This window comes from Xiphophorus hellerii, chromosome 12 (genome assembly GCF_003331165.1).
Source record: "Xiphophorus hellerii strain 12219 chromosome 12, Xiphophorus_hellerii-4.1, whole genome shotgun sequence".
Classification (NCBI taxonomy): Eukaryota; Metazoa; Chordata; class Actinopteri; order Cyprinodontiformes; family Poeciliidae; genus Xiphophorus; species Xiphophorus hellerii.
Window position 1 is genome coordinate 13,223,373 of NC_045683.1, and position 18,543 is coordinate 13,241,915.

The window sequence follows — 18,543 nt, forward strand, 5'->3', positions numbered from 1 at the left end:
AAGACAAGCCGAAATGTGTCAACGTATTGCCGAGAACAATCTGTTTGTGGCACTTTTCGGGAAGCAAAGTTTTCCCCGCAGATTGTTCAAGGTACTCTTTATCTCTGGAATGTGTGAGAAGCATCTGTGATATGAGAGAATAATGCCAAACTAGATTCAAGGTTTGTAATTGTGTTTGTTTTATCAAAACAGGTCTGTGTTGTAAATGAGATGTTGGGTCTCAACCAGACCATTTGTATACATAAAGGTAAAAAAAATAAAATAAAAATCTACGCTTAAGTCATGAGTTATTTCCTGGTGGTGAAAGACACACTTGGAAATCCCGACAGGATTCAATGAGTTTTTGCTGTCTCCTAAAGTAATCCCCTATCATCCCTTCTTTAATATAATCCCATACTTTTAATGTCTGATACTGGCAGCTAGTAAGCAGGGATTTGTCAACACTTACATTGAGAAAGAGAACAGTTTTTTAATATAAACCGCTGTATAAATCACCTCTTCACAAAGAAACTTGAACATGTAAAACACTCCCAGTCTCATTTTCTCCCCTTGTCTCATTTTCTGTTTGCACAATCGTTGCATTGTCGTATTAGCCTGTAAATGTTGCAGCAGTTCATCTCAGTTTTGAGAGATTTTGGGTTTGTCCACCACAATGTGAACTCCCAGCACCAGCAGGAGGAGCTGGAGGAGGCAAAAGAGGAGGAGGGGTGAGAGGGTGGAGCAGGAGAGGCACACGATTGGCCAAGAAGAGGAAAGCAATGTGACGTTATTGGCTGCAAACCTGGCAGCTGTGAGCAAAGTTCCCTCCTTATTTTAGAGAGCATCAGTGAGCAGCAGAGTGGGACTTGCTGTGTATGAGATGCACACCAGATACTTTTGTTTGTTTGGTGAGTTTTAATTAGGACTCTCGGAAACACACAGGGGGAGACTTGACAAGAGCTGGAGGTGGATAAATAATCTCCCAGGATATTTTTGAAGCGCTTAAGGTGAGTTGCTTCAGTGTCTCGTTTTGTCATTGGGAAAAATGATATCCAGTTGTAGTGCTGTATTTCAACACCACAGTGGCTTCATAAAATGTTCCGACAAAGCAACAATCAATAACACATGGGGGACTGACTTCAAATCTGCAAAACACAAAGTCAAAACATTACCTCTGTACAGTTTTAATCAGCTTGTGTGCTTGCACGTGGAGTGTGCGAGGGAATGTTTTTGTTCATGCCTGCATGCATAGGCATGCACACACCGGAGTGTATGAGCTGCGTGTGTGTTTATGTTGTGGGTGTAAAGCATACACTTGGAGTAGTCTTCTTCAGCTGAGGGATGGGGTTGTGAGAGGGGACCGGTGCAGTGCGACTTCCCAGTCACCAACCTCATCAGCAAACTTGTCACTGCAATGCCTCGCACTGACAGAGGAGCTCAAGGACTTCCCCCTCCCAAAATCATCCCGGTGTGACTTTCAGGCTGCAGGGTGCTGGTGGCGGATGTTGCTGGTATATAGTTGGCTATAAATAGGCCTGCTCCAAATTGTGCTGCAGTCCCACATAAATTCAGAGTGGACAAGAAACAACCCACCTGGTGTTTGCTTTATAGTTTAGAGTGATTTAATCCTCTGCATGTAACAGAGCGATTGACTCTTTGGTAAACACTAGCAGAATATAGATAATACTTTATAATACAGATGATGTGAGTGAGTTGATCTAGCTGTGAAAATGAAGTTTTCTTTCGTTAGGCTGCCATAAGTGAAAAAGGTGAATCTGTCTTGTCTCTTGAGTTTCCGTAGATATTGGTATTTAAAAGGGCTGTATTATGTGTTTTTCCAGGCACACAAAGCCATTTTGTAGCATGACCAAGTACATATGCCACCCTCAGTTGTTATAAAAATAGTACATATATGAAATATGACTTAAAAGAAATCTTACTTCCTGCTTTAATGCCTTGAAATTTGGCCTCTGTCTCTTTAAAAACTCCTGCCCTTTTTAAAACTCCACTTTCAAGAATTCATCACAGCATCGTCTCTCTATTAACCCTTTAGCAACACTTTTAAAGGCATTGCACTGAGAAGTCGCTCATATAATGAGCTCAGCGAATGCACAATTCCATCAGGTGTTTTCTAATTACTGCTGGTGAGTCCGACAGAGCTGAGTAGAGGAGCTGCAGGGGAGGGATGCTCTGAGAGACAAAAGCTCGAAAGCTTGGAAACTGCAGGTCTGAGGAGGAGCTGTGCCTGGAAGGTGGTGCTTGGTCCAGCCAGGCGTTTTGAACAGCTGAATAGTTGCCATGGGAGATTTAATGATTTATCAAACAGAAATGAAAAAATACCATTTTAACATTGTGAGAGCTAAAAAGCTAAAAAAAAAGTTGATCTTACATGATACTGCCCCTTTAGATAGCAGAACTTTTAGAGGAAAAGTAAAATAAATAAATAAAACAACCTTGACTTAAAATACAATATGTCTGACTAGTAAAAGTAAAAAGCAGTTTGAACTTCTTAAGCTTTATACTTCCATGAGTTTTTCACATGCATTGTAGAAGACCACTTCAAGAGGAAAAAATCCACTGTCATTTGCTTATTACTTAGCCTGGTCACTTGGCATTTTACTTTGCAAATTCCACTGTTTTTTTAGAGGTGAGGTTAAAGATATTAGTTTATATTATTTAAAGCAAGGTATGTTATATTGTGGCTACTTTGTTGAAAGGTAAAGAAGTCCACAGAGCGATGGAAGGGACAGAACAGACTGCACTTCTTGAGGAAGCTTAAGTCCTTTGTGATTGTAGTAAGATTCTGAATATCTGCTCTGATCGTTGTGAAGTGTGCAATCCCTTCTACCATCATTTGTTCAGGCTAGCTTCATCAGAACCAGTGACTTTAGCTGATAAAGAAGGCTGGTTCTGTTCTGAAGACTTCGCTGGAAACTCTGGAGATGATTGAAAAGAAAAATAATTTTTGAAATGAAGAAAATTACAGACAATCCAGAGCAATCTCTTAATCAGTCTGCCATAAAATAGTAGTGTTTTCAGACAGAGGCTTTGTCAGACTGACTGCTACTGGAGAACCTTTCTACTCCTAACTGTCAGAACTTACACAAAGTCTAATACTTTATTTCCTATTTGGATTAAAAAAGTGTTTTTTTGTATTTTGAAATTAAGTGCATTGTCAAGTTTTTTCTTGACAATTTAAGCTATGCCTAATTAAAAGTTAAACCAATTGATGGTGTCAACTGTTTCAGTCCACCTTATAAGCTGGGACCTTTTCCAAAGTACTGAGACCTAGAAAAAGGACCAGAGCATACCATCTTTGTTTTAGTTACACAAATGGTAGCGTGTTGGAAAATCTGAAAGTGTACACCACTCTTGACAGACTTAGAGCAGACTGACGATTTGCAGATGATCAGGTGGACTGATGCTGTCCACAGAGTCAAGCAACATAAAGTTTGCATGGCAGCATGGAAGTCTTCCTGTTGAAGAACTCTATCTGCTAATATAATATCTAACATTTACAGTTTGAGCTGTTTTAATAGCCAAATTTGATTAAAGTTTGGTCTATTTGACTATCTTTTAGCAATTCACCAGACTCAGTTTTTTTTAAACCTTTGATAAGTACATCTTTGTTTGGCGTCTGTCTAACGCAGGTAAGGGAACCATACGGACCTGTTTCTGTTTTAAATCCCAGCCAGCTCTCAAATGTGAAGACCGCAGACTCATGACATATCTGTGGCATTCTTCTGAGATCATACAAACTTTTATCTCACATTTTAATTTAAGACCAACTCCACATGAGAAGTTGAGTTCATAGTCATGTTTATGACAACAAACAAAGCACTTTGTTTAGTCTGGTGTTGATATGAGAATCTCACAGACAGCCTTGATTAAAAATAGCGCTGTGTCACTGTAATTACTCTGGAAATTTAAACAAACACACATAGCATGATCTGATGGCTTTTATTTAAAACAAAAATGAATTAATGCACTGATTGTTTAAACTGCAGCAAAAATGTTGTTTTTGATTCTTACAGCTGTAGTACTACTATTAAGCTTATTTATTATCATTTTGGATTTTGATCCTAGATTTATTAGTTTTCATTTCTGTATTTTGCAGATTATAACTTTTTAGCATTCTGCTTTAATTGCAAGTAATTATTTGGTCTGTTTGTTTGTTTGTGGCCTGCTAAGATCTGCCACAGGGAGCTTTCCAATTGTTTTTAAACAGCGAAACCTTAATGAGAGTTATGTGTGGTGTTTCTCTAGATTTTTTCAGGGACAGAAACTATTTCAAACTGCAGAATTAAGCTTCCTTGCAACAAAGCAAAAAAGTGTTGGAACCTTTTTTCACTCAGATGAACAGAGCACAGCAACAGGTGGAGCACCAATATGGTACACCCTCCTCACTATTACGTACCTGCATTGAGTTCTAAATAAGTTTGAGGAAATAAGGCTTCAGCATCAAACTCCTATACATTTGTAGCATTAACAACTTGATGTCCAGCAGACACCTAAGGCCTTTTCAGGACATATCAAAAAATTTTTGACTCCGAACTCTAAGATATACAGTAGAGACCAAAAGTTTGGACACACCTTTCTAATTCAATGGGTTTTCTTTATTTTCATGACTATTTATAAGGCAAGAAATCCCACTTATTAACCTGACAGGGCACAGCTATGAAGTGAAAACCATTTCAGGTGACTACCTGTTGAAGCTCATCAAGAAAAAGCAGAGTGTGTGCAAAGCAGTAATCACAGCAAAAAGTTGCTACTTTGAAGAAACTAGAATATAAGGGGTATTTTCAATTGTTTTACACTTTTTTGTTTAGTGCATATTTCCACATGTGTTATTCATAGTTTTGATGCCATCAGCGTGAATCTACAATGTCAATAGTCATGAGAATAAAGGAAACTCATTGAATTAAAAGGTGTGTCCAAACTTTTGGTCTGTACTGTATACAGTAGCTTGCTCAGGAGCCACTGCTGTTAGTTGACATCACAGTCTGACATAAACATCCTCTTTGTAAATATCCAAAAATGGACATTTTCAGGAAACGAAAATGTGAATTTTTAAAAATATAAATGTAAGTTCATCCTGCTTGGGCAAAGTTTTGTACTCTTTTTATGCTTTTGACTGGTCTCATTATGCATCAATGAGACCACATCTAATATTGATATGATGTGAAGACTGACATTATTAATATTCACAAAAAATAAAATACAAGGCTTCTGTCTGAAAAAGATTAAGTGTTACACAAATGTGGCAGCAGCTACCCAACAATAAGATTGTTTAACTCATGATATGCTTTGCAGACACTCTGTCTGCACTGAGGAAGATTTACCTACTTCAACTTGGTGAATTTTTTAACTGAGTGAAGGTTGAACTACTTTCTGATTAATTGAGCTAATTATTATGTAAGCTTTTGGGGGTCCTCGGAGCTGATTTGACATTAATTTCTATATGGTCAATTGATCTATATATGTGGAGAAAACAAGATGGTGACATCACGGTGAAGAGCCACATCCTCATACAGCAGAACATGATCAATACTACAACTTTCATCCCAATACATACTTGACAGAAAACATGGAGAGCATCACATGAAGACTTGGAAGAGAAGTTACATCACTTAATGCTCCACAAAAATGACTCTTATTTTATCATATTTAGAGCCATGTAGCATGTAGCACACATGGCAAGCTAGAATGCAACGTGATGGTTTATTTCATCATCCATACTGCTGGAAATAAAACTCTGGTCACTCCAACAATTTTTATGGTATCTGAAGAATAAAACTTTAAATCATGAGAATAGAATGATGGAATATTTTACTGGCTTGAGCAATACCTTCTTAAAGGTTTATAACCTAAGTGTACTTGACAACATACTAAGCCTGTTGTACCTCTCCAGCAGGTGAGTTAGCCTACAGTTTGCAATACCTACAAGTCTGTTAGCCAGATTGCCTTTACTGCAGTGAGAAACACAGAAAGCCCTTTGTTGTGACTGACCTCTACTATGCAAATATATACCGTGAGATAACTGTGCTGCACTCCACCTTCACGTGGGTGAATCAATGAGGTGCAAGCAGCACAATAAGCTCTTTGTTTAAGGTGTGTACACCTGACCTGAGCGCTGTGGCTATTAGACCTGTTGTGCAGTGGCTACACAACAGGAGTGCTCACACCCCCCTCTGCTCCTATGCTCCTTAAAAACCAGGTTACATCAGAGTAAATTATTAGGAAACAGACATTTATTTCTTACTCTTACAACTCCTTTCAGAGAGTTGCTGCTTGTCAGCGAAAGGCCTGATGTAAATCTATGTAACTTACATGAATGTAAATTGCCTCAGCAAAGCTTTGCGTTATTTTTCCAAAGAGGATTCTCTGTGGATTGTTTTCTTGAACGTCTCCACGTATACGCCGTGTGCACAAATCTGATCTTCTGCATGACCTTAACTTAAAGTGACAGTGTCGACTCAAATGTTTGTCAAAATTTGTTGTACTGAGATGACTCTTTTTGAGGAAAAAATATATATAAATGAGCTGGGGCTCGTATTGTGAATGAGGATTTTCCAGAGGTGAGGGTTCAAGGGTCAAGCAGCAGTGGAAGACTGCAGTGTTTGGTGCCAACAAAGTGAAATGTCACAGGTTTCCCTTAGCCTTTCTTGGTATTTTATGAGTGTTTTGCAGGGAATGAGGGGGGCGGGGGGGTTAATGGAAAATTAAACCGTTTGCTTCCCAAAGCATATTCATTACTATAATAAAGACACTGTTTGTTTTCCTCAAATTTTCTGGCAAGGCAGAGCATGCATAAGTCTTCCAAAGCTCTCACGCAGATGCACTGCATAATGCATACACACACACACGCACGCACAGATGTTACACACACGCACACGCAAACACTTATTCAAGCCTCTTTTTATTGGAGAGGCCGTTCTCATAACAATAAGAGGGGGAATCTCTGTGTACTCAGTGATCTTAGGTCATTCTTGGACCATTGAGCTCCACTAACTTTTACTAGGCATGTATGGAAATCTGATTCCGATTATCAAAAGCCTGTTAGGGTCATGCCTATTTTTCAGTTTTAGAGCGAGGAAAAACGTTGTTTTGGCAATTGCGGATGATTAGTTGCTTAGGTAAAGAAGTTCCCTGACTCCAGATGTTTGGTTTCATTGTCATAAATTCGGTGCAGTGTGTGCTGCTTAAATTTTTAACTCCTGAAGGAGTCTTTCCTATTTGCACGCCCATAAAAGGCAAGCATCTTAGGCACACTCCATGACAGAGCGACTTACGCAGACATGGAAATCAGAGCAGATAAAAAGATAAAACATGATTGCCTCCCAGTCTTTCTTCCCTCTCTATCTCCATCTGCAGTGCAATAAATACAGATCTAGGGTCCAGCTGGATGGCATCAACAGAACCACAACATTACATCTTTAGCTGCATTGTTATAACCAGCAGAAGTGAACTGTATGTAAACATGCTCAAAGGCTGATGAAACAGAAAAGTATTTGAGAAGACTTCTGGCCATGCAGAAGCAGCAGTATCCGTGTGTGTTGACTTTGTAATGTTACGCAGGAAGAGTGACCTCCAAGGGACAGGGCAGAGAAGAAGAAGAGAGAAACAGCTGTGGATACAATTCACTTGGCCTTCCCTCTTCCTCTGTTGGTTTGGATGTCCTGTCATTGTGTTTGTGAGCTTCTTTAAAAAAAAACAAATTGCAGTGACTAAAAATGTTTCTTTATATGCACAGTTATGGGTTTTAACAATCTGGCCTGGATGGCCTGAACTGTAGAGGGAGTGGGTGGGGAGGGGCTTGATGAGGTCCCTGGAGAGAAGTGGTATGATGTTTGGTCATCTTGAATCCTGGCCCTTTAACAAATTAAAAAATAATAATAATAATAATACAGTTTTTTCCTAAACTGTAAAAAAAAACAAAAACTTTCCATAAACAGTTGTGAAATTTAACCCAGATCTATTTGATCTGTAGAGTTGATCTCTGTGAGATAAGTCCCACAAGACCAGGAAGGCTTTGAGTTTCTGTAGGCTGATTCCCCCTGATTAACATTACTATAAATAGAAATAGACTCGGTTTTATTTTAGTTGCATATCTGTGAAACATCAGTTCCAATGGAATAATTGCTTACATATCCCAGAAAATATTCCACATATCTAGAGAAACCCTGAAAAGATCCTGTATTTTCCCCCTGCTCTTAATTTGTTTTTGTGTTTTAGCTGTGAAACATATTTTAAATAAAGTGGAGATTATGAATTTGAAAATTTCACAAATCTATTTTTGCACATTTATGATATTATACAAATTAGTGACATTAGGTGCAACTTGGTCTTAAACCACTTAAACAAATATTCCAGTCCCAGGTATGTAGATTATTTTAATGATGATGCAGACAGAGATTTGAAACTCAGAGACAAAATGCCATTCTATTCCATGGTCACAATATTTATAAAAATGCTTCATACTTAATCACAACTGGATATCTGAGCCAGCTGACAGTTTACCTTCATTTGAAAATAGGACTTTAGACAGCGGAGTAACTGTCCAGTTCTTCTTTTTCTTGGGCCAGGTATGACACTTCTGGTGTCTCTGGTCCAGGAGGGGCCTAACACAATGACTGCTAAGAATATTCCTGTGTTTTCATTGTTCTCATAGTTTTCCTGTTTTATCCTAGTAAAACTTGTAACTTGCGGAGTGCCATTCGAGCTCCCACTCTGTCTATTTCCATTGTTGTGTCCTTGTAAGGAGAGACATTTTACCTGCCTTGCTTGCTGGTGGTGGTCAGAGACCCTGGTGCATGGCAGCCTCACGTCTGTCAGACTGCTCCAGGACAGCTCTTGCTATGATCCAGTAGCTTGCCACCATCAGTGTGTCTATATGCGCGTGAATGACTGAATGTTGTGTGAAACGCTTTGAGTCCTCTGGAGTTGATAAAGTGCTGCACTAGTACACAACATTTTCCATGTACTTTTAGGCTGCTGTGGTCTGTCTTTGGCCGGACCATAACATGAAGATGATCCACCTCGTCAGACTTCAAGCAGCCAGAACAACTTACAATAATCTATTTGCAAGATGTTTATTTATATGAGACTACAAGGTCTTTGTAGGAGATGACTAAATGTGTGTGAAAGGCTAAATGTTATCAAATGAGATGTTTGTCACCGTTACACAAATTACTAGGCCATATATACAAACACAGACTATGTATGCAAAATTTAAGGAGGTCATTGAGCCTTTAATAAAGATTCCAAGCCTGACTACAGAGTTTCCAGCAGACACAGATGGATAGAGTTACCCTGCACCATATTAGTTGAACTTTTGCTATGTTATAACTGCATTGCCTGGACTAAATAAAATCAGAGTTAGTGCCGTTCAGACCAATCCAGCTAAAAGAAAGAAATACTTCTTTCTTTTAGCGTTAGTACTTCTGACAGCACTAAGTACTTCTGACAGCAAGAATTTGGCTGAATGTATTTTAAGAATTGGACACTGATTATCTCATGCATTTCTCCCAAAACAGAACCATAATGATAATTGCAAAGAGCCTCCACCCTCTGAATCCTTTTTGGTGTATATGTTTTTTTCAAACCAGCAGGCCCAGGAGTTATACAAAAACAAGACCATTCTGTGTTCTTGTTAGGTCAGGGCCTGCTATGAATTATCAACTAGTTGCATGGTTTCTTATTACTCCAGATTCAAGCCTGATTTCAGCCTAGCTATTTTTGAAATGTTATCATTATGCTGTGAAAAAGTATTTTCCTGTTTAACAGATTTCTTCTGTTTTGCTTTTCTGCAACACTTAAATATTTCAAATGACCAAAATAATTTTAACATCTGACACAGATGTCACAGACCTGAGTGAACTGTAAATTAGCCCCTAGTTTGTGGTCGGCTAAGCTTTATTCTAACTATTCAGTACCAGAAAATAAATGATCTGACCCAAAATTACTTGAATTTCCTTTATACTTACATAACTTTAGCGAGATCAGTGAATATCATGGTTGTTTATTTTTACTTTGTATAATCTTCTGAGATCAGGAAACTGTTATAAAACTATTAAAAAAATTAATCAAACACTATTTGTCAATTTAATTTATCATTGACCTACTATGTTCAATTGTTCAAGTTTTGTTCATCAAAATATTAAACCATGAATCAGGGATGTTATTCTGGTTATAAAAGGAAACGCCTCATTTAACGTTAGCACAAGTCGAATCTCAAGCCAATGACTTCATTGATTTACTCACAGATTGGACTTCACTTGACCCTCAAATTTTTCAATGCACACCATTTTATAAGTAAACAGCAGTAATTTACTTCTGAAGACAAGGCTGTTTGTTTGTAGGCATATCGTTTATTAACATGACAGCAAATTTTGACATCTGGATTCTGAGTGAGAAGTTGGTTGGTTGGGTTGGTTGGTTCTTGAGGAATCACTTAGTTTCTTTGCTTTGGGCAAGCTCTTTAAAAATGATTATTCTTACTATCCAGTACGACATGCTTTGGTAAAGGCAACTTGTTCACCACCACAATATTTATGTTGTCAACTAATAGTAAAATATGAAGATGATTTTGATTCTTAGTGCACAAGAAAATAGCAATATGAAATTTTTTTTACTGTATTGCTTACCCACTCTCACCTATTTTTTCTTTATACAGTGGCTGTAAAAGTGTCCAGTAAAATCCCAGGTTCTAATCCGATGTGATCACCAAGGGATGTTGGCTCAAAAGCCTCAGGAAAACCAAAAGTGAATTTGAAGCATCGCACCATGCTGACTTCGACTATGTGGATCAGTGTGTTTTTATAGGTTGGCCTTACAAATTGTTATGAATAAAATGTAGTTTAAGAGAGACTCAAGATGGATTATGAAATGATACCAGGCTATTACAGTGGTCTTTTTTTTTTTAATCTATACGAGTTTTGAATTTTGAGTCATAGAAAACAATAATAGATTATATTGTCTGGTGGGCTCCTCTAGACCACACACTTGAACTATGCTCTCCATACTCCCCAATCTGTTCATATCACTTTGGTAGTCAGAACCGCTTTGCGTTTTTGCCACTAGAAATGTTTCTATAAAAATAAGATTACGGAGGTTTAATCAGGCTCACATCTCTTCTCGTTTAATCCTAAGCCAACCTAAGCCTCAGGGCCCGGCTCTTCCTTACGTAATATGAAGGGGAGTCTGAGATAATAAATCACCTGAAAGCAGCAAGGTTTCATGTGTACTGTATATTTTCTCTGGTGACACAGAGGAGAAAATCAATTTTCAACAATTGCAACTGCAAAAGTACACATGGACATTTATTGTTTCTCTTTGGACTTCTTTACTCTTGGCTCTAGAGGGCATGAAGTCACATTCAAGACACCAGAGGCAAGAGGGAGGTTGGTAAACTGAAAATTAAGTTTTATTTGAAACAAACGAAAGTCACACAAGTGATGAAAGCAGGAATGACACAAATCACAAATCTGAAAACAGCACAAAACGTGACAACAGGAGACAAAGAAACCAACAGCAGCAAAAGCTCTTAAACCCTACAGTATCACACAAATGTCTTACATTTTTCCAAATTCTTTTACAAATAAAATCTGTAAAGTGGGTCATATGTACCCTCCTAGACTCAAGATTTTACCAAACATTTTTTATGATATTTTCAAGTGCTGATTATTGGTAAGATTTGGATGTGGACTTTGACTGGGCCATTATCTGGCTATATGTTTGGAGCTCTTTTCTTGCTGAAAGGTGAACCCATTCTCAAATCTATTCTTGCAGCCTGTAACCGGTTTTCCTCCAGGTTTGCCTTGTTTTTAGCTCAGTCCAACTTCCTATCGACTAGTTTCCCTTTTCCTCCTGAAAGAAAATCCTCCCTCCAGCATGGTGCTGATGCCTCCATTTGTTATGGTGTGTTCAGGCTGCTTTGTTAGTTTTCCTTCACACTTAAAGTTTTGCATATTGTCTAAAATATTTAGCTTTGCTCTGCTATGACAAGAGCACCTTCCTCCACAGGCTTGCTGTGTCCTCTGTGCTGCTTTGGGCAAACTGCCAGTGGGACTGTTGTATCATTTAATTTAATCAGTGACTTTCTTCTTTGATTCAGGCCAAATGTTTTTGTTATTCTTCTGTGGTGTTTGGGTTTCGGCTTTCTTTTGTTATTGTTTTTTTTTTATAATTTTCTTGTGGTTTATTTATGTCCAATATGTCTTGCCATACATAGTTCATTATCCTGTGCTCATTATTGTTAGAATGGTTTGCCATATAAGTTTATTTCTTTGGATTCAGTTTCTTTGTTTGTTTTTGTGTTCTGTTCTTTGTGCATTTGTATTTAGTTGTCTTCAATCATCTCTGTGGTTTGATCTTTATCTTTTCTTCTTGGTTTGTAGTTTGAGTCTTAGTTGAGCTCCCTCTCTGGTAATTAGTCTCTTTTCCTCAGTTTCCCTGCTCTCATTCTGTCGTAACCGTCCCACATCTCTTCTGATTAGCTCATCTGGTTCCTTTCTCTTTTCCATCTCTGCCTCAGTATATTCTCACCAGTTCTCTTTGTTCTTTCCTGGGTTCTTCTGGTACCGTCTGTGTCACACTCATGCAGCTTCCACGTCCTGTTAAAACTCTTTATTTCACCTCTCAGCCTCAGTGCTGACAGCATTTGGGTTCAAATGAAAAACAAACATGACACTCGTCTTGATAGCTTTTTCAATTTTCACATTGTGGGTTAAACACGGCAGACATTCTAAAACTGGGGAAATTGTTTCATAAACTAATCCAGATTCACACTTTGCCACGTTTTTCTTGATCTGTCAGACAAGTGATTGCCCTGGATAAAGTGTAAAAGGGGCTAAATGCAAGTAAACAGCAACATTGTCAATATTATTTGTAAAATAGGTTGTGACAACATGTCTCATTTTCCTTTCAGTTCACTAAGGTATGATATTTTAAATGAATAGATGACAATGTAACAGTCTATCCTGCAGAACTTCAAACACAAAGGAAATCTCAGGAAGAAAGTCTCCCTGATAAACAAGGAAACACAGGAACAAACTGTGTAACACTGACACAGCAGACATTCACAGGATCTGAAGTTATTGTACTAAAGGAAAAATCATGTCAGGCTTTGGGCGAGAGTTTATAAATGTGCTTGGACACAGTGTGGGGCTGTTTTCCCCTTACCTGCAGGTGTGCATGACTCTACAATTAGCCTCACAGTGAATGCAACTGTGTTGTGGATTATATTACACATAAAACACTCTAATGCAAGCGTTTTTTCGGAGGCAGCGGAAGAGGCACACATTTTTTTTAATGTAAAACTTTTACATAAATGCAAAAAGCTATGATTTTCCAAACATATGTCAGTGCTTTATTATGTGAGTATTTGTCTTCTACTCTCTCTTCAGATGAGTATGTATGAGGACCTAACCAGACTCTGTGACCTTGATGTTGGGCAGAACTGCAGTGTTCAGTCATTCATCATTGTGAATATTGAATCACAACATGATGAGAGAGATGCAGGCCAAGATTTAGCTCGCACCATGTGCCTGCTGTTTTCTGCTGGGCTGTATGGTCAGGAGTGACTCATCAGCAGCTCTGCGGGGCTTCACTGATGCCTCGGGTCAGTGAAGTCATTAAGCCAAGGTGCCATGTGTGTCAGAGTGAGCCGACAATGCCTTGTGCAGGAGTGCTTCGGTTTGGGATGGATGATTGCAACTTTTTGAATAAATGTGAGAAAACGAAAGGTAAATTTAAAACAGTACCTGCGCAATGATTTCACTGTACTATGAAACTGGAGGCTAGAAAATGTAACAATGATTTATTGTGAGTTGTTAAACACCCAAACAACTGTGGCTCTCTAGAGCCCTCTGGTGGAGGTATAAAACAAAGCAGCAATTTCCTCCGTAAAATGTATCAACGGAGAATGTTAAAAATTAGCATGGACTATTTACAAACTGTTACAATTTCAATCGGATTCATTTAAATGTCTGTCTGCACAATGTGATTTGTGTCAAAAACGGAAACAGAATATCTGCAGACTTATAAATACAAATCTAATATTTCAGATATACATCAAATTTTATATCCCGTAGTTTAGAATTTATGTCATAGAATTGATCAGTAGCACTGCCAGTCTGCTTTGTTTGGCCCGACTTAGAATGTCCGCTATGAATCCACTCTTGCAACATCATTTAGGGGACGTTGTTTATTTCAACCACATGGGGGCAGCAGAGCAAATGGTAAACAAGCACTAGCAGACATCTTGGATTAGTCAAAGCAATCTGCTATACCCTTTTCAATAAAAATAAATAGGACATTTTAAATCATATTCTGTGAAATTTCTAAAAAAAAAAAAAAAAAGAAAAGTGCAGACCATTATGAATGAAGGTCTTGAGAGAAGAGCCAGGTAACTGAAAAATAAAACTGAATCAAGGCAGCAGGGTGAAATGGCAAACATTAATTTAGTAATAATAAAGGACTTATTTAAGTCAGTGTTATCTTTGACCATTCTTCTTTGCACAGTCTTTCTAGATTACCCAGAGTCCTAGGATCTTTTCTTTGCTCCTCTATTCGACTGACCTTCAAAGTTATCTTCGGGATTTAGGTCTCATGACTGAGATGGCCATGTAAAAAGGTTAACTTTGTATTCAGTAAACTTTTAATGTAGCTCTATGTAGTTCTGTAGAAGGACATGTTAGTATTAACCATTTTCAATTTTCTGTCATTATCCATCACAATTTTATCAAAATTGTACTTTGAGTTTTTTGCTTTAATAAGGTTTTCAGACAGTTCAGAACAGATGCAATCCCACAGGATCGACTTCTAACAATGAGCTTAAGGTGCTTTACCACATGGTCATCCTTTTGTAGCCCACTGGACATAACGCTGTTGGAAGTTCAAAAAATCCTTTCAACTCAGCAAAGCACAGAATTCCTGTTAAAATCTCTTACGAATTTACATTTTATTCCTTTTTATGTTTGTGATGGTAGGACAGAAAAGGTTTTTTTTTTAATGTTATGCTTTCTAAACAACCAGTCGGTATGTGGAAGGCGTCCACTGGTTTTTGTGGAATTCCTACAGGTGCCACGGTGTGTGCAAATTTTAAGTGTGCAAATTATGGATTTTTCTGCATCTTATATCTAAAACATAATCTCTACCGATACATTTTAATAGACTCTGTGTATGTGAATTATATCACATCATGTGAAAGAACTAAAATCCCGCGTGTTTATTCTCATATTTTATTACTTTCTTTTGCCAATACAGTAAAAAATTGTTGTTCTGAAACTGTTGAACATCCATGTCTCTGTTTAGTGTTTATTAATAAATAATAATTATGCCCTTTTTTGTGACAAGTGATCAAATCAATTCTTTTTATCTATTGCAGAAATAAAAGCACTGAGATTTTCTATTGCTTTGCTATTGATTTTCAGACTGTTTTCAAAAATACTCCACTCCCGATGGCACCGATTTCACACACAAAAAGAAAACAATGAACTCACCCTTGGGTCTGGTAGACAATGAGCTGAATATAAGACCATTATTTTCAAGGAGCTTGAGGTGTGAGAGCTAATTTACATTTTTAAGCAAATGTTATTGTATTATCATCCCTGCTTGGCTTGCGGTGAAATGGTTTAAAGCTTGTTCCCACCAACAAAATGCTCAGAGGAGCAAAATAAATAAATAAATAAAAAGTGGGTGTTTTGCAGTCGTGCTCAGTTTGCCAATCTACGCAACAGTACACCTTTGTTATTGCAAAGCAGTGAATCTATATATTTTTGAAGTACTGACCTTTGTAATTTTCTGAAATGGAGAGTGTATGAAATGATAGCAGTAATATTCCACATGCATAATGTGTTCCTAGGGTTGTGCAGCTGGCTGGCTTGACTCAGACTTTTGCATAAGCAAAACAGCACTGCAGCAGTTTGGAAGGTCAGAAAAACACATTATTTTGAAATTAAAACAGCTTATTATTTCGAGAATGAAAGTTTAATTATTGGCAATTTCATAAAAATCCATCCGCAGAAGTGGGCAGAAGAAGAAATGGTCTTTGTACATGAAAAGTCAAACTCCAACCGTCGCTTGATGCTAAAAATTAATCTCTGTGGAAGTTAATGGTAGGCAGGGTCAGCAAGAGTTGTAAGTAAAGGTTGTGGCTGTGTGGGCCTCTTTTTGCCTGGGGGTCCAAAAACATCTAGAATTCACCCAGGGCTGGTTCACAGTCATACTGGTGGTGCACATGCTGTAGAAAAAACCCCTCCAAAGTTCGTTAGCAATTTTTTTTTTCAGTCATAACTGTAATAACTATGTTTGTGAGGGCAGCTTTTATTGCCAGTTTACTGAAATGGGGTGAATCCACTGCTGCTGTTAAATCTCTAAATCCCTTCACATGTTCACATGGAAACCCCAGTTCTGACTTTGTAAAACACATGCAGTTGTTATGGTTTCAATTGCATTTTAAAATAAAGTCATATTTGTTTATGTTAAATGCTTTTTAATTATAGTGTAGCAGAGAAAACCTATTTTGACTTGAATAACATGATAATGATAAATAATCACATTATTTCATAATCCCATTTTTATGCATTTATAATGATGTAGGAGGGGAAGTTATCATAGGTAAAAAGTTGTTCAGCAACCCCATTTAAAACTGTAGCAAATATAATCTGATCATCATCTAAATGGATTTTTTTTTGTTTTTATTTTTATTAATATTTTTTTTATTTTTTTTGGACATGGCAGAGAACTCCAGGATCCCGGTAACGCTACGTACAGCATTGTATCTTGCTCTAACACAGTTTAACAATATGAATTCCTTCATCCCAGCAAACACACACAGTGCAAACAGTGAGCATCAAACATCAAAGGCAACAGATTTATTTCAAACACAGACCTGGAGTCAGAGAATTCATCTTCCACAGAATTCCCTTTATTTCCTCGTGTTCAGATCTGTGTAACATATTTCTCTTTGTGCTAACACACATGCCAAAACAAGCTAACCATGTTTTGCAATAGTTTCCAGACAAAGACAAAACATTTTATCCAATAGTACAGCTTTTCATGTCACTTCCCTTTCTTTTGAAAGCTATGATAATTCTTTTTTAATAAGTTCTTAGAAGAATCTTAGACCTCTTGATTGGAAACTTTACTAATTTTTCACACTTGAATACTCAACCTCAGTGATGCTTGATGGTCTCCGTATCGAAACTACCAAACATTTTCAATTTGGTTTGAACCTGGAGACAGAAGACCAAACTAGAACTCTCCAGGATCTTTTTCTCGCACACCGTGGGAGACTTAGATGTGTGCTTGGAATCGTTATCTTCTTGGGAAGCCTATTAATCACCAAGTTTTTAATATCGCAACAGAAAGTTGAGCCTCTTTCAAGTAACCTGATATTTCTGTGAATCCACGTTGATTTCCAATTTTTTGAATGTTCAATGATGGGTAAAAATAGCCTCTTCCCACTTCATTGCATTTCAAATTTTGCGGCATCACCTGGAGGAGCCACTGTTTAGTTTCAGTTCCCGCTTTGAGTCAGTGGTAGTTGAGACTGATGTTTGTTTATGAACACCGGCTCCTTTGCTGTTTGTTAATAATCCAGGTCAGTCCCCAGCTTACTTTAGACTTGGTTCAGCAGCAGCCCTAAAGCTGCAATCGGTGACTAAAATAAAGTCAGTCTGAATCAGAGAGGCTGATGATTTGTGTTTTGAATGAGCTCCACAAGGTGAAAAAATTCAGTCAACCAGACTGATAATTGGAAGGTACGTGGAGGAGTTCTCAGATAAGTGTCACTGCCTATTTACTAAAACGCTGTGATGTGGCATGTAATGAACTGTAATTTATTGTAATTGGATAAAATCTTAGATGGAACTTTGCGGCAGCTTTAAAAGATATGTTTCCCCAATTCGACATCCTAGTTTGAATATTAATGTCTGTAATGTACAATCTTCCTGTGGCTTGTCACCAAATAATTAGTTTGATAAATTAAACAGAGGAACTGTTATTCATTAATGTGGCATGCACTGTTCTGCCAAACGGAATAAAAGTGACGGCCTGCTTCAACACAGCCATGGAGGCCGGCTCATCTCATCTGATTGAATGGGCACAATAAAAGGCTGAGATACTTTTGACCGATTATTCAATAAGCAGCTGTGAGTTCTCAACAAGAGAAAGAAGACGTTTCAAACGGCAGCGGAAATTTAGAGCAGCCGCGACCTTCTGCTGCTGGATGAGGAGAAGCCATAGCTCAGCTCCCTTTTCCTCCCTCACCTTTAATGTGATCAAATAGGATAAACTCTCATCACTCTCCAAAAAATGTCAGGAAGTTAATTGAAAACCCCATCGTATCAAAGGGACAGAGGACGAAATCACATTTATGGAGGGCAGTTTTCATTTTTCCTCTGATGGGAGAAGAAAAGGTCCACCTGCCCTTCCCCGCTGACACATTCTGGCAAATTAAATGCATTTTACTGTACATTGTTAATGGTTAAATATTGGAATATGGACACATTGTCTAGCATAATATCAATTTAACTTATTTTTAAGAAACTTTATAAGCTA

General features: G+C 37.9%; 1 protein-coding gene across 1 annotated transcript in view; it reads left to right on the forward strand.

The window, feature by feature from the left end:
• Positions 1–862: 862 nt before the first annotated feature.
• The window catches only part of pde4d (phosphodiesterase 4D, cAMP-specific), a 210,727-nt gene continuing 193,046 nt past the window's right edge, over positions 863–18,543 (forward strand). Inside the window, exon 1 of the mRNA XM_032578259.1 lies at positions 863–986. The gene's annotated coding sequence lies outside the window, so the exon portion shown is untranslated. The remainder of the gene's footprint in view (positions 987–18,543) is intronic.